Source organism: Salvelinus alpinus, chromosome 2 (assembly GCF_045679555.1).
Source record: "Salvelinus alpinus chromosome 2, SLU_Salpinus.1, whole genome shotgun sequence".
Classification (NCBI taxonomy): Eukaryota; Metazoa; Chordata; class Actinopteri; order Salmoniformes; family Salmonidae; genus Salvelinus; species Salvelinus alpinus.
Genome location: NC_092087.1, coordinates 115,402,214 through 115,417,442, shown reverse-complemented (window position 1 = coordinate 115,417,442; position 15,229 = coordinate 115,402,214). Strand labels below are relative to the sequence as shown.

Here is a 15,229-nt window from a genome sequence, read left to right as displayed (position 1 = left end):
TTGATGACTAACAATGTTAGAATAAAAACTAAAAACACAAGGCTTAAACATGCTCTCGTTCTCCATCTGTCTCTCGTCTGCAGACATGTTTTGATGTGAGAGGATGCCAACCCCCAGTCCCATCATCGCCACCTCAGCTGCTTTTAAGATAACCTGTGGGCCGACTAGAGACACTGTTATGTAATTGTGATGAACTGAGAGAATATTTATGTAGCACTGTGATTCATTAATCATGTGCTGCCTTCCCTGCTCCTATGTGCTTACCTCTTTCCCTTTCTGCTCTTTTACACCTCTCTCTCCACCTCCTCTTTCTTCCTCTGTTTTTATAATGCACAACAGATGTGCATTGAAGTAGAGATTGAACTTGTATTTATAACACTTGGATAATGAGCTTTTCAATAAAGCGTTTCACATTCTTTGTCCACTGGTTGAAATGAAGTGTAATGTGATGAAATACTCCCACCTATCCTGTGTTTATCAGATCAATGCAGATGAAGGGCATTAGATGTTGAGATGAACCGGTGTTGGAGTATTTAGATGATGCATAGGAAGTGTAGTGTTCTGTTTTTTAACATTAGGATCTTCTGTATATATGAATTAACTAGTTAAATCCTGTTTCTAGTCTATTAGTTACAATGTGTAACCATTGATGTCCCAGGACCAAGATTGGTAAACACTGTTGAAGTGTAGAATTGTAATACATACATGAAGACACAGCGTCATTCAAAAACTGGAATTTGATTCTCCTGGTATTGGATATGACTGAAAAATCATCTCAAAGACATTCATTCCTAAACTGCACATTTATTTGCAAAGGTAGAGTACATGATCAGTGAATATATTACATGTACAGGTTACAATGTGGGGATCTCATGCATGGTAATAACTACATGTATATACGACTTGCATCCTTGGCACAACATGATATTATATTCTACTCAATCCATAGGCTTCATTAATGTCATTCAGGCTGTTTTGAAGTTGATACAACTGGCTATGATAGCTGAGGTTCATAGCTAGGTTCTGGACTAATATGCAACTACAGACGAAACGTTTGGGTCCATACACAGATCGGCTAGATAGCTAGCTACACATCCATGGGCATACAGGGATCCACTGCACAATAAGCAAGAACATAGCTAGCTACGTGATTTCATCTATCTGCATGGTAAATATCAGCAAGGCAAACTTACAAAATTGTACATTCAATTTGCTGTAAATTCTTCAGCTTGCTAGATTCTTTACACCCCACTGTTCCACAAATCGACAGTCTGGTTTGCTGGTTGTTTCAGGAGTCCCTAAAACAACCAGAATTACAATGTCATACTCATGTCACAACACCCATAAAGCTAGCCAGCTAGCTGGCTAATGTTAGCTAGTCAGCTAGCTGGCTAATGTTAGCTAGTCAGCTAGTTGGCTAATGTTAGCTAGTCTGCTAGCTGGCTAAATCGCGATTTTCATAAATTAACTTTATGATAAAAAAATGCATAATCGTTTGTCTTTACATTAACTAACATTCCTGTCAACTGTACATGTCTTTTGCATGATTAGCTATGACGTTATAATCCCTTACAGTTGCTTCCATCCTAGCATTTCTGTCCGCCATCTTTGATTCAGTTCTGTTCTGTGTAGGGGTTCCCCTCTCTCCTAGTATTTCTGTCCGCCATCTTTGATCCACATAGTTTTATTCTGTGCCTACCCCTCTCTCCTAGTATTTCTGTCCGCCATATTTGATTCAGTTCAGTTCTGTAAGGGTTCCCCTTCTTCATCTTGTTCGCTATTTTTCTATTCAATTTATTTGTGAAGGGGTACCCCTCTTCCTCAAGTATTTCTGTCCGCCATCCTTCAGATTCAATTCAGTTCTGTGAGGGGTACCCCTCTCTCTGAGTATTTCTGTCCGCCATCGATGCTGAAGAAAGTCTAACAGTCACTAGCGCAGCACAAAGGCCTCTGTCATAGTGCGCTGTAAAAAGTTTATCATGCGATGGAACGGTTGACGAAAATAAGAAATCACAGAAAAAATATATTGACTGATATTGAATTATTTAGGGGGGGGGTAATTAATATTTTAGGACTAGCTATGTTCCTGATTCCTACCTACCTTTTGTCTGAAAATTTAATTTACATTTTACTCATGCTGCGTTACCCACTCCAGTCAGCTGATGGCGGTCTGGGACTTTAAGGCAATGCTGCTACTGTGACGTATAATCTAGTGGACGAACGTCTTCTTCAACAAACAGTAACAGTTCGTCAGACGCCTCGGTAGCTTGCTAGTAGAAAGTAGACGAACCAATAAAGCTCTTTAGACGCTTTAGTGTATATTAGCCAATGTATTTTAAACCCACTTCTGTCGTCTAGTTAGTTATCCTTTTTAATTTCATAATTTTCATATTTACGGTATTGTTTTTATTCATCTAGCGGGCTGGTTAAGTTAGCATTAGCCTAGCTAGCTAACATCTCCAACCATGAGGTCACTAAGCTACTCTCTTGTTAATGAAGAGGAGGACTGCTGGACGGAGAGAAAAGGCAGCTCTCGTGAAAGAGGAGGAGAAGAGAAGGATATCACAGTAAAACAAGAATTAGAGGGCGAGGCTGTTACAGTTAAACAAGAAGTAGAGGATGAGACTGTTACAGTGAAAGAAGAAGAGAAAGACGTTTCAGTGAAGAAGAGGAAAACGAGGTTTCAAAGAGGAGGAGGATTTTACAGTAAAAGAAGAGGAGGATGCAGCTTTTGGGTGAAAGAGGAGGAGGGGGAGATGACTGTCACATCGAAAAAGAAGGAGGAGGAAACTGGATATCTGGGGTCCGGTCTCCCAAACGCACTCAAAGTAAATCCCCAGTGGGTCCAGGATGACTCAAGCCATAAGATGTTTTTGAGAGACCGTTCCCTGATTAACACTAGTAAGTACTGTCTTAAAAACAGACACAAACTCTGCAGTTGTTGAACTGATGTTTTTTTATTTAACCTTTATTTAACCAGGTGGCCATGATGTCATAATGATAGTTTAACCAGGTGACCATGATGTCATAGGAATAGTTTAACCAGGTGACCATGATGTCATAACTTATAGTTTAACCAGGTGACCGTGATGTCATAATGATAGTTTAACCAGGTGGCCATGATGTCATAATGATAGTTTAACCAAGTAGGCCATGATGTCATAGTGAGTTTAACCAGGTAGGCCAGTTGAGAACACGTTCTCATTTTACTGGCGTCCTGGCCAAGATAAAGCAAAGCAGTGTGACACAGACAACAACACAGAGTTACACATGGAATAAACAATAAACAAGCCAATAACACAATAAAATGAATGACACAGTAGAAAAAAAAGAAAGTCTATATATAGTGTGTGCAAAAGGCATGAGGTAGGCAATGAATAGTCGATAGTAGTCAATTACAATTTGCAGATTAACACTGGAGTGATAAATGAGCAGATGATGATGTGCAAGTAGAGATACTGGTGTGCAAAAGAGCAGAAAAATAAATAAAAACAGTTTGGGGATGAGGTAGGTGGATGGGTGGGCCATTGAGATATGGACTATGTACAGCTGCAGCGATCGGTTAGCTGCTCAGATAGCTGATGTTTAAAGTTGGTGAGGGAGATATAAGTCTCCAGCTTCAGTGATTTTTACTTGCTCCTGTCACTGGCAGCAGAGAACTGGAAGGATGTGTGGTGGTAAAGGGGAAATCTGGAATTGCTACATCCATATTTTGACTTTTAAATTATTTATTTATAGCCATTGATTCTTGAAGAATATAACACATGCCTCATGAGCTTAGTTCACCTGTTGTACCCCATCAGAACCCATAATAAGATTTTGTACTCCAATGTATAGAAACAATGTAAATCAACACTGTAAAGCCTCAACATGGTTAAAACTATAATGTTGATATCATGGATGGTCAGTCCTTGCATCCATAGGTCTGTCTATGAATTTGAGAGTAGTTAAATTTCTCCAGCCCCATCATCATCTTATTAGCAAAATAGTGGTGGAATTACAGCTTTGTTATTGGTTGATTGATCTCTGTGTGGCTTTTTTCTAAGGGACAACCTAGTATTTAAACAGCAACAAAATGGCTGCCCAGAGACTTGGTTTGGTAAACAGCTGAGGGATGGGGGCTGGGATGGGGGCTGGAGAAATGTAACCACTCAAATTCATAGAGAAAGCTATTGTATCAACCTTAACACAAAACCTAGGGACCTCGTCAAGAAGTTCAGACATCTTGGTGTAACAGTTAAGGTGTTGGCTTGACAGTCGCTGGACCCAGGTTTAGTTGGGTTTCAGCTACCCCCTGATTCACTACACTATGCAATACAGAGGACTGGCCATCCATGATGTCATAATGATAATTTAACCAGGTTTCTAGGATATATAGTATATTCTAGAATTCATCTATGATGTCATAATGATAGTTTAACCAGGTTTCTAGGATATATAGTATATTCTAGAATTCATCCATGAATGTCAGAATGAGAGTTCTAACCAGGTTTCTGGGCTATATAGTATATTCTAGAATTGCCAGTGTAGATTTCCTGTGGGGGTCAAATTGTTAGAGCTGTTGATAAGTCATTGTATAATATTCAGCGTTTATTTTCATGCCATTACATCAATAACGCCCAACCAGAAGAGAATAAACTCTTCCTGAACCACCTCCTTTTGCTGTCCTTCATACATTCTGACGTTGCTGGTAATCGGCTACACAAGCAGTCAGCAACCTACATTTGGAGTGCAAATCTATCTTACCATTTCTACTGATCTGGTGCCAGTTATGATTTTCATATGTTCATTTTACTGGGACAGTTTCATTTAATTTATAATAGTATCTCAAAATCATTGTCTGTGATTAATCTACATTCTATCTAAATCTAAATGAAAATTATACAAATCTAAAAGTAACTTTTATAGCCCACTATGTAAAAGATAGCCTACATAAAGCCAACACATAAAAACATTGCATTCTGCATTTAGAAAATATCCTAATAAAAATATGCTAGAAATCACTTTGGCTGCACATGGCCTGACTACAACAAGCTTGCAACATTGTATAAAATATTCTAGGCCCTCAGTTTCCTGCTCCAGTGAGTTCTGGGGACAGTACACAGCTGTAGGCTATTTGTGTAAGGGATAAGAAGTAATACGGTATTTTATGACATTTCCACTGGATCAGAGCATTGCATTTTTCCCTTTCATGATGAGTGGTTATCGAAAGGGCGAGAGCTGGAAATATTTTTCAAAGACTTCTGAATAACTATTGTCATTTGAAATTGATTTTGATTAGACTTTGTTTACATGCTGTTAGAGGTGAAGAGAAATGTGCTTTGAGAAGCTCCACAACTCATTAGTGGTGGTGCGTTAAGACAATCAGAAATACTATCAGACATCCTCAAATGCGGCACATTTATAGGCCTTCATTTGTGCTCAGGCCAGGTAGACTAGTCCTACTTCTATATCTGTAATCAGGTAGACTAGTCCTACTTCTATATGCGTAATCAGGTGTGTCGTCCTGACTCAACATTGACAGGAGTGTTTCAAATGAAAGACAATTTAATAAATTGACAAAACTGACGCATTTAGTGTCTCCTTACGTTACGCTGGGGAAAACAGTTTTCATGGACACAGAAATCCTAAATAACTTCAGAGTTTGCAAAATCCAATGGTTTTAACCGAGAGTCACCTTAACTTTAACTGTCATTAACGCGGTTCTTCAATAATTACACATCATTCTTAATACTGTAGCTGTTTAGTTAGTCACATGTTCATCTATCATCAGCTGATCCAGGAAATAATTTTCTGAATGACAGTCAAATGACAAACATCACGACATGCAACAACAACCAAAGTGCTTCTTCATTCATTACTCTGGTAAAGACAGTTATGCCGTGCTCCATGTTGGATCCAACATCCCTAACAAATTGAGTGTTTATAATGTGTTATTGTCTGCTTGATTTCCAGTAGTGTCTCGTTTGTCTGTTTGGACACAGAGATACTTAGCTCATAATGTGTAGAGAACTGTTCCTTGATGGATAGGCTATTGTACAACACACAGAGCTATTTTCCGTTATTCAGGACATTTAGAATGACAACACATTACAGAGTAGCCTAGTGGGACTTATTCACCAAATTATCTGGTGACCAGGTTATGAAATGTCTACGACAAAGACATTTTAGTTTCCATGTTTCACCTGAAATATTAAATTGTTTATAGTCCTAGGTCTATGTTATTGTTAGGTGAAGTTATGGGTTCTACAGTAGGTCTGTTTTGTTATTAGGTGAAGTTATGGGTCCTACAGTAGGTCTATGTTATTGTTTGGTGAAGTTATGGGCCAATTTGTCAAACACTTAGTGTACAAACCCTCATTGTCAGGCTGATGGCAAAGAACATTTTACTGGTTGAAGTGTTTCAGTTTAAAGCAATTGATTTGCCGCAATAACACACACATATTAAGCAGGAGATTCAAATGAGCCTTACAATTATAATCCAAAGTAATGTAAAATGCAATAACACACATGTGAAATGTGAAATGCACTCATAAGTAACCTGTAAATGGAGGCTATTTTTGCTGTCAGCCTATGAGAACTCCCCTGAGTTTTCCCCCACGGTGGTGAATTAGTGAATAGATACCAGAGGTTAATGTGAGTTTCCCTGACTAGCACTCCTGATCTTGTGCTGTAATATTCAGAATACATTGTGAAAAAAACTAAAATCTTTGCTCACCATTTTTGCTCCAGGCAGATACACCACATCCATAACTAGTGGTTTCCTCATTACCAGATATACTACATCCATAACTAGCGGTTTCCTCATTACCAGATATACTACATCCATAAGTAGTGGTTTCCTCATTACCAGATATACTCCATCCATAACTAGTGGTTTCCTCATTACCAGATATACTACATCCATACCTAGTGGTTTCCTCATTAGCAGATATACTGACATCCATAACTAGTGGTTTCCTCATTACCAGATATACTGACATCCATAACTAGTGGTTTCCTCATTAGCAGGGAGGAGTTTCTGCAACCAAATTGCGTATGCATCGCCCTCGTGCCGCAATTTTAGCAAACACAGAAAGGGGCCTATATTGGACACCAAAAGACGTCTGGCACACTGCTTAGAGTTTCAACAACTTGAATAACTTATTTCTTGAGCCGAACAATCATCGATGTTACTAATGTGCAAACAAGACAAAATATCACTATTGTTCCTATCTTGACTGTCTTAATTGTTAAATTTAACAGACGTCAATTGTTGTACAACTTCATGGGTACGCTCTGGGCATCACCCTTTACCTCAAATAAACTTCTGCTGTTGTGGGCATTTAACCATCTGTATGACTTTGTTGTTCACACAGGAGAGAGACGGGACTATCGTGGATCCTCTGGGGAGCCTCAACAACATCATGATGCTGACGTCAGGCAGAGAAGAGTCTCTCCAGATCAGAACACGTCAAGAAACACCTGACAGAGATCCAGAGGGCAGAAATCTCACTGCTGCTCTGACTGTGGGAAGAGATTCACCTCCTCAGCAGGCATTAGAATTCATCAGAGAATCCACACAGGAGAGAAACCTTTTAGCTGTGATGAATGTGGGAAGAGTTTTACTAAGTCTTGCAATCTGACACGACACCAGAGAACACACACAGGAGAGAAACCTTATACCTGTTATCAATGTGGGAAGAGTTTTGTTTCATCTGGCCTTCTGACTGTACACCAGAGAATACACACAGGAGAGAAACCTTATAGCTGGTAGTCAATGTGGGAAGAGTTTTACTCAGCTAAGCAACCTGATAACACACCAGAGAACACACACAGGTGAGAAATCTCATAGCTGTAACTCAATGTGGGAAGAGTTTTACTGAGCTCAGCAACCTGATAACACACCAGAGAAAACACACAGGAGAGAAACCGTACAGCTGTGATCAACTGCTGGGCAGAGTTTTACTCCAGCCAAGCAACCTGATAACACACCAGAGAACACACACAGGTGAGAAACCGTACAGCTGTGATCAATGTGGGAAGAGTTTTACTCAGCTAAGCAGCCTGAGAACACACACAGAGAGACACACACAGGCGAGAAATCTTATAGCTGTACTCAATGTGGGAAGAGTTTTAGCCAGTCAACCAGCCTGATATCACACCAGAGAACACGCACAGGCTGATAAACCTGATAGCTGTACTCAATGTGGGAAGAGTTTTAGCCATTCAACCAGCCTGATATCACACCAGCGAATACACACAGGAGAGAAACCTTATAGCTGTATTCAATGTAGGAAGAGGTTCTAGCCATTCAACTAGCCTGACACGACACCAGAGAACACACACAGGAGAGAAATCGTATAGCTGTTGACCCAATGTGGGAAGAGTTTTGTTTCATCTGGCCTTCTGACTGTACACCAGAGAACACACACAGGAGAGAAACACTATAGCTGTGGTAAATGTGGGACGAGTTTTGTTCCATCTGGCGATCTGACAGTACACCTAGGGAACACACACAGGAGATAAGTCTTTTAGCTGTAATCAATGTGGGAAGAGTTTTGTTTCATCTGGTGATCTGACAATGCACCAGAGAACACACACAGGAGAGGAATCTTTTAGCTGTGACCAGAGATAATCTGATTAAAAGATATCTTATCAAATATTACAAAATACATACATGAAGCAGTTGATTCATGATATCAATGAATTAATGTCACAATGTAGAGCTGCTAACACTTTGGCAGTAGGAATATTTTAACAATGTCACAATGTAGAAGCCTAAATGTTTGCCCCCTTATCAATTGATTTCAGCATGATATGGATATCAGCCTCAGGGGAGGAGTACTATTTATGAGATTTAACAAAAAGCTGACTTAACAATAGAAAAGAGTTGTGTTCCACTTACCACGTTAGTGACCCACTTGAATCAAAATGCAACACTTCAGAATGTAGCGATCTGTTTTCTACAAGCTGTCCTCTAACCAGGGATGTACACATTATTCCCAGGTTCCGTGTGGTTTTTGAGCTGTTAGTTTTAACAGGACGTGCAACCTCCTCTCGCACAATTGATTTCAACATAATATCGATGAGTGATGACAAATAAGTGTTGTGTTCCTTTGTTCAGCGACCCTGACATTTAAATGCATCACTCCAAAATGTAGCTGACTGTCTTCTGCAGGTTGTCCTCTAACCAGTGAGCTAAATGATATATCCCAGTTCCATGTGTTATTTTAGATGTTAGTTTCAACAGCACGTACAACCTGATTTACCACCTAATCGATATCAGTGATTTATTGCTACTTGTCAAAACAGCAGCGTTTTTGGTGCTTGTGTCCATGGTGAGGACAACTTGGTTTCTGATTGTCTCAAGGTTTGGCAGTCAAAAAGATTTGTGTTTAGCCAGTGCGGTCCATGGATCAGAAATTATTTTGACTTTCCGTATTAGAGATGAGTTATGTTTGCGCTCGTTCCAAGGGGACGAGAGTTCTAGAAGCTTGTGGGTTTTAGGAAGGGAAAAATAAAGGTTTTTTTCTTCTTGTTTTTAATTGTTGACAGCCAGTAGACACCATGTTTTTATTGGTGAAGGTGAAGCATTGTAGTTGATTATAATGTGAATTGGAAGTTGTTTTCTGTTGGTGGTGCACATTCTCTTAAGGTGTTAGTCTTTGGTTTTTCCATTTATGTTTTGAGGTTGGACTTTAGCACGTATAGCTCGTTAGCAAGTATAGCTCGTTAGCACGTTGGGCGCACTGATTTGTGTCACCTCGTTAGTCAGTATGTGTTACACCTTTTCTGGCTTGTCCATCTCGTTAGTGGGAAGGTGTTTCACCTGAGCTGGTCCAGGTTCTATTTAAGAGTGTCTGGCCCAGTGCTCCAGTTGTCTTGATAGATGTGGAGAGTCAACACCTTTAGTTGCTCCACCTTTTTGGTTTGCTTCCTGTCTTTAAGTTTGGTGTGGGTTTTTCTTTTGTTTGCCTCTTCTTGGGCAGATTTAGTGGGTCTCATGGTTGGTGTCTTTTATGTCCCAGTTGTTGTTACTAGTCAACTTTCAGTGGACACTGAGAGAAAAATTGCAACATTATGTTAAAATACTTTTATTGCATCAAATGGTTGTTTTATGCAACAGAATAGAGGGTTCTTAGAACTATTGTGTCTGTGTGTTCTACTGGAGGATGGGCCTCTGGGAGAAAACACTGACAGGAGATTTACAATGTCTTTTGGGTGATAAAACCTAAAGAGACCGCATTCCAGAGCATGAGTTAATGTTTCTGTTCTATATGGAACCAGGGAGAGATGACCCCAGGGCCAGACCCTGGTCTCTACACAAAGAGTACTGTTTTTACAGCAGATACTGTCTGCTAGAGAATTATAAGTATCTTTCATACAAATCTTAACCTTGTGACCCGTTCTATACATCTGTTGTTCGTCATGTAGGTTGAACGACCTTTGTACTTTTGTCTTGTCGCTCTCAACGAATCATCTGGGGGTGATTTGTCAACCAGCCATCATCGTACAGCACTCAATTGATTAACTTTATATTTGCGTGTTGTATTGACCTGCTCCCTTATTAATAAGTGAATAAAGATTTAGTTTAAGAATAACTCTGACTTGTGTAATAAGTTTGTCTCTCCTCATTTGATATGAAAGAAATTAACCACATTTGGCAACGGGGAGTGTGAATCTTGACTTGGTGACCGCTGCTGACGAGCTGGGTTAATGACCTGGCTCCTGACGACCTGGGTAAATGACCTGGCTCCTGAAGACCTGGGTAAATGACCTGGCTCCTGACGACCTGGGTAAATGACCTGGCTCCTGACGACCTGGGTAAAAGACCTGGCTCCTGACTACCTGGGTAAATGACCTGGCTCCTGACTACCTGGGTAAATGACCTGGCTCCTGATGACCTGGGTAAATGACCTGGCTCCTGACGACCTGGGTAAATGACCTGGCTCCTGACGACCTGGGTAAAATGACCTGGGTAAATGACCTGGGTAAATGACCTGGCTCCTGACGACCTGGGTAAATGACCTGGCTCCTGACGACCTAGGTAAATGACCTGGCTTCTGACGATCTGGGTAAATGACCTGGCTCCTGACGACCTGGGTAAATGACCTGGCTCCTGTGAACCTGGGTAAATGACTTGGCTCCTGACTACCTGTGTAAATGACCTGGCTCCTGACTACCTGAGTAAAGGACCTGGCTCCTGATGACCTGGGTAAATGACCTGGGTAAATGACCTGCCTCCCGACGACCTGGGTAAATGACCTTGCTCCTGACGACCTGGCTCCTGACTACCTGGGTAATGACCTGGCTCCTGATGACCTGGGTAAATGACCTGGCTGCTGACGACCTGGGTAAATGACCTGGCTCCTGACGACCTGGGTAAAATGACCTGGGTAAATGACCTGGGTAAATGACCTGGCTCCTGACGACCTGGGTAAATGACCTGGCTCCTGACGACCTAGGTAAATGACCTGGCTTCTGACGATCTGGGTAAATGACCTGGCTCCTGACGACCTGGGTAAATGACCTGGCTCCTGTGAACCTGGGTAAATGACCTGGCTCCTGACTACCTGTGTAAATGACCTGGCTCCTGACTACCTGAGTAAAGGACCTGGCTCCTGACGACCTGGGTAAATGACCTGGCTCCTGTGAACCTGGGTAAATGACCTGGCTCCTGACTACCTGTGTAAATGACCTGGCTCCTGACTACCTGAGTAAAGGACCTGCCTCCCGACGACCTGGGTAAATGACCTTGCTCCTGACGACCTGGCTCCTGACTACCTGGGTAAATGACCTGGCGCCTGACTACCTGGGTAAATGACCTGGCTCCTGATGACCTGGGTAAATGACCTGAATCCTAACTACCTGGGTAAATTACCTGGCTCCTGACGACCTGGGTAAATGGCCTGGCTGCTGACGACCTGGGTAAATGACCTGGCTCTTGAGGACCTGGGTAAATGACCTGGCTCCTGACGACCAGGGTAAATGACCTGGGTAAATGACCTGGCTCCTGACGACCTGGGTAAATGACCTGGGTAAATGACCTTGCTCCTGACGACCTGGGTAAATGACCTGGCTCCTGTGAACCTGGGTAAATGACCTGGCTCCTGACGACCTGGGTAAATGACCTGGGTAAATGACCTGGGTCCTGACGACCTAGGTAAATGACCTGGCTCCTGACGACCTGGTAAAATGACCTGGGTAAATGACCTGGCTCCTGACGACCTGGGTAAATTACCTGGCTCCTGACGACCTGGGGGAAATGACCTGGCTCCTGACGACCTGGGTAAATGACCTGGCTCCTGGCGACCTGGCTCCTGACTACCTGGGTAAATGACCTGGCTCCTGATGACCTGGGTAAATGACCTGGCTCCTGACAACCTGGGTAAATGACCTGGCTCCTGATGACCTGGGTAAATGACCTGGAATCCTAACTACCTGGGTAAAGACCTGGCTCCTGACTACCTGGGTAAATGACCTGGCTCCTGATGACCTGGGTAAATGACCTGAATCCTAACTACCTGGGTAAATTACCTTGCTCCTGACGACCTGGCTCCTGACTACCTGGGTAAATGACCTGGCGCCTGACTACCTGGGTAAATGACCTGGCTCCTGATGACCTGGGTAAATGACCTGAATCCTAACTACCTGGGTAAATTACCTGGCTCCTGACGACCTGGGTAAATGGCCTGGCTGCTGACGACCTGGGTAAATGACCTGGCTCTTGAGGACCTGGGTAAATGACCTGGCTCCTGACGACCAGGGTAAATGACCTGGGTAAATGACCTGGCTCCTGACGACCTGGGTAAATGACCTGGGTAAATGACCTTGCTCCTGACGACCTGGGTAAATTACCTGGCTCCTGTGAACCTGGGTAAATGACCTGGCTCCTGACGACCTGGGTAAATGACCTGGGTAAATGACCTGGGTCCTGACGACCTAGGTAAATGACCTGGCTCCTGACGACCTGGTAAAATGACCTGGGTAAATGACCTGGCTCCTGACGACCTGGGTAAATTACCTGGCTCCTGACGACCTGGGGAAATGACCTGGCTCCTGACGACCTGGGTAAATGACCTGGCTCCTGGCGACCTGGCTCCTGACTACCTGGGTAAATGACCTGGCTCCTGATGACCTGGGTAAATGACCTGGCTCCTGACAACCTGGGTAAATGCACCTGGCTCCTGATGACCTGGGTAAATGACCTGAATCCTAACTACCTGGGTAAAGACCTGGCTCCTGACTACCTGGGTAAATGACCTGGCTCCTGATGACCTGGGTAAATGACCTGAATCCTAACTACCTGGGTAAATTACCTGGCTCCTGACGACCTGGGTAAATGGCCTGGCTGCTGACGACCTGGGTAAATGACCTGGCTCTTGAGGACCTGGGTAAATGACCTGGCTCCTGACGACCAGGGTAAATGACCTGGGTAAATGACCTGGCTCCTGACGACCTGGGTAAATGACCTGGGTAAATGACCTGGGTAAATGACCTTGCTCCTGACGACCTGGGTAAATGACCTGGCTCCTGATGACCTGGGTAAATGACCTGGCTCCTGACGACCTGGGTAAATGACCTGGCTCCTGTGAACCTGGGTAAATGACCTGGCTCCTGACGACCTGGGTAAATGACCTGGGTAAATGACCTGGGTCCTGACGACCTGGGTAAATGACCTGGCTCCTGACGACCTAGGTAAATGACCTGGCTCCTGACGACCTGGGTAAATGACCTGGGTAAATGACCTGGCTCCTGACGACCTGGGTAAATGACCTGGCTCCTGACGACTTGGGTAAATGACCTGGCTCCTGACGACCTGGGTAAATGACCTGGCTCCTGATGACCTGGGTAAATGACCTGGCTCCTGACGACCTGGGTAAATGACCTGGCTCCTGACGACCTGGGTAAATGACCTGGCTCCTGATTACCTGGGTAAATGGTGCACAAGGGATCTCTCAAACTTGGGATCTCAGGGAGACCACACTTCGGGAACGGAGCCGATGGACCCACCTTTGATCTGAGATGCAGCGAGCCGAGTGAATACCACATCTCGGACCTAGTTTAAAAAAAGAGGTGAGCGAAACACGCAAAGTGGAGTTTTTATCAAAACCTCGTAGTCTCTGAGTATTCCAGTGTGAGGGCGGTCACCTTGGAGGTGTAAACAGGGCCGAGTCAGGAGGCTATGAGTGTGTATTCCTGTGTGGAGGTGTAAACAGGGCCGAGTCAGGAGGCTCTGAGTGTGTATTCCTGTGTGTGGGGGGTCACCTTGGACGTGTAAACAGGGCCCAGTCAGGAGGCTCTGAGTGTGTATTCCTGTGTGAGGGCGGTCACCTTGGAGGTGTAAACAGGGCCCAGTCAGGAGGCTCTGAGTGTGTATTCCAGTGTGAGGGGGGCTCCTTGGAGGTGTAAACAGGGCCGAGGCAGTAGGCTCTGAGTGTGTATTCCTGTGTGGAGGTGTAAACAGGGCCGAGTCAGGAGGCTCTGAGTGTGTATTCCAGTGTGAGGGCGGTCACCTTGGAGGTGTAAACAGGGCCCAGTCAGGAGGCTCTGAGTGTGTATTCCAGTGTGAGGGGGGTCACCTTGGAGGTGTAGACAGGGCCGAGTCAGTGGAGGATGATCTGAGAGTCAGTCGACTCAAACACATCTATCATTGGTCGGTTGCGGGCAACCTAGCGCCATCCTGACACTGAAATAAAAAATACAGCCCTAGCAGAGCCCCAAGTCCCATAGGGATGTCCTCGAGGGCGTGGATGTTCTCGCCTTCAAAGGTCAGCGGGATTTCACTCTCATATCCATTCCCTGGACTTGATTTATTTCTGAGAAGATCTGAAAATAATCGCTGCTGTGGTCTCGAGTCCTAGTAAAGTAAAGCAATGACCTTACTACACTTGCTAATTTTTTTACAAAATACATTAGAGAAAGGGAAGGAATAAGAGAAAATCCCTCTTCTGTATTGTCCTTCAGGGACTGTCAACATAGCAGGATGATGTCCTCACCCCTGCCTCGCCTCTCGACCTCTGATAGTCCTTGAATTATCTTTTTGTCTATATCCATTCCATGGACTTGATTCATTTCTGAGAAGATCTGAAAAGATCATTTGCACACATTTGTATGCTAATAGATTTCAGTTTGTATTGACTGCTATGTAGGTTTAATGTACACTTCAAATGCAGCTGTCCTACAACATATCTGTACCTTCTTCTTGATCCCAATTGCATTGTGTCCATGTTCTGTCCTATAAGAA

At 43.5% G+C, this 15,229-nt stretch overlaps 1 long non-coding RNA gene across 1 annotated transcript in view; it reads left to right on the top strand.

Moving 5' to 3' along the window:
* The window catches only part of LOC139550484 (uncharacterized), a 182,593-nt gene that overhangs the window by 2,942 nt on the left and 164,422 nt on the right, over nucleotides 1-15,229 (top strand). The gene's annotated exons all lie outside the window — the stretch shown is intronic.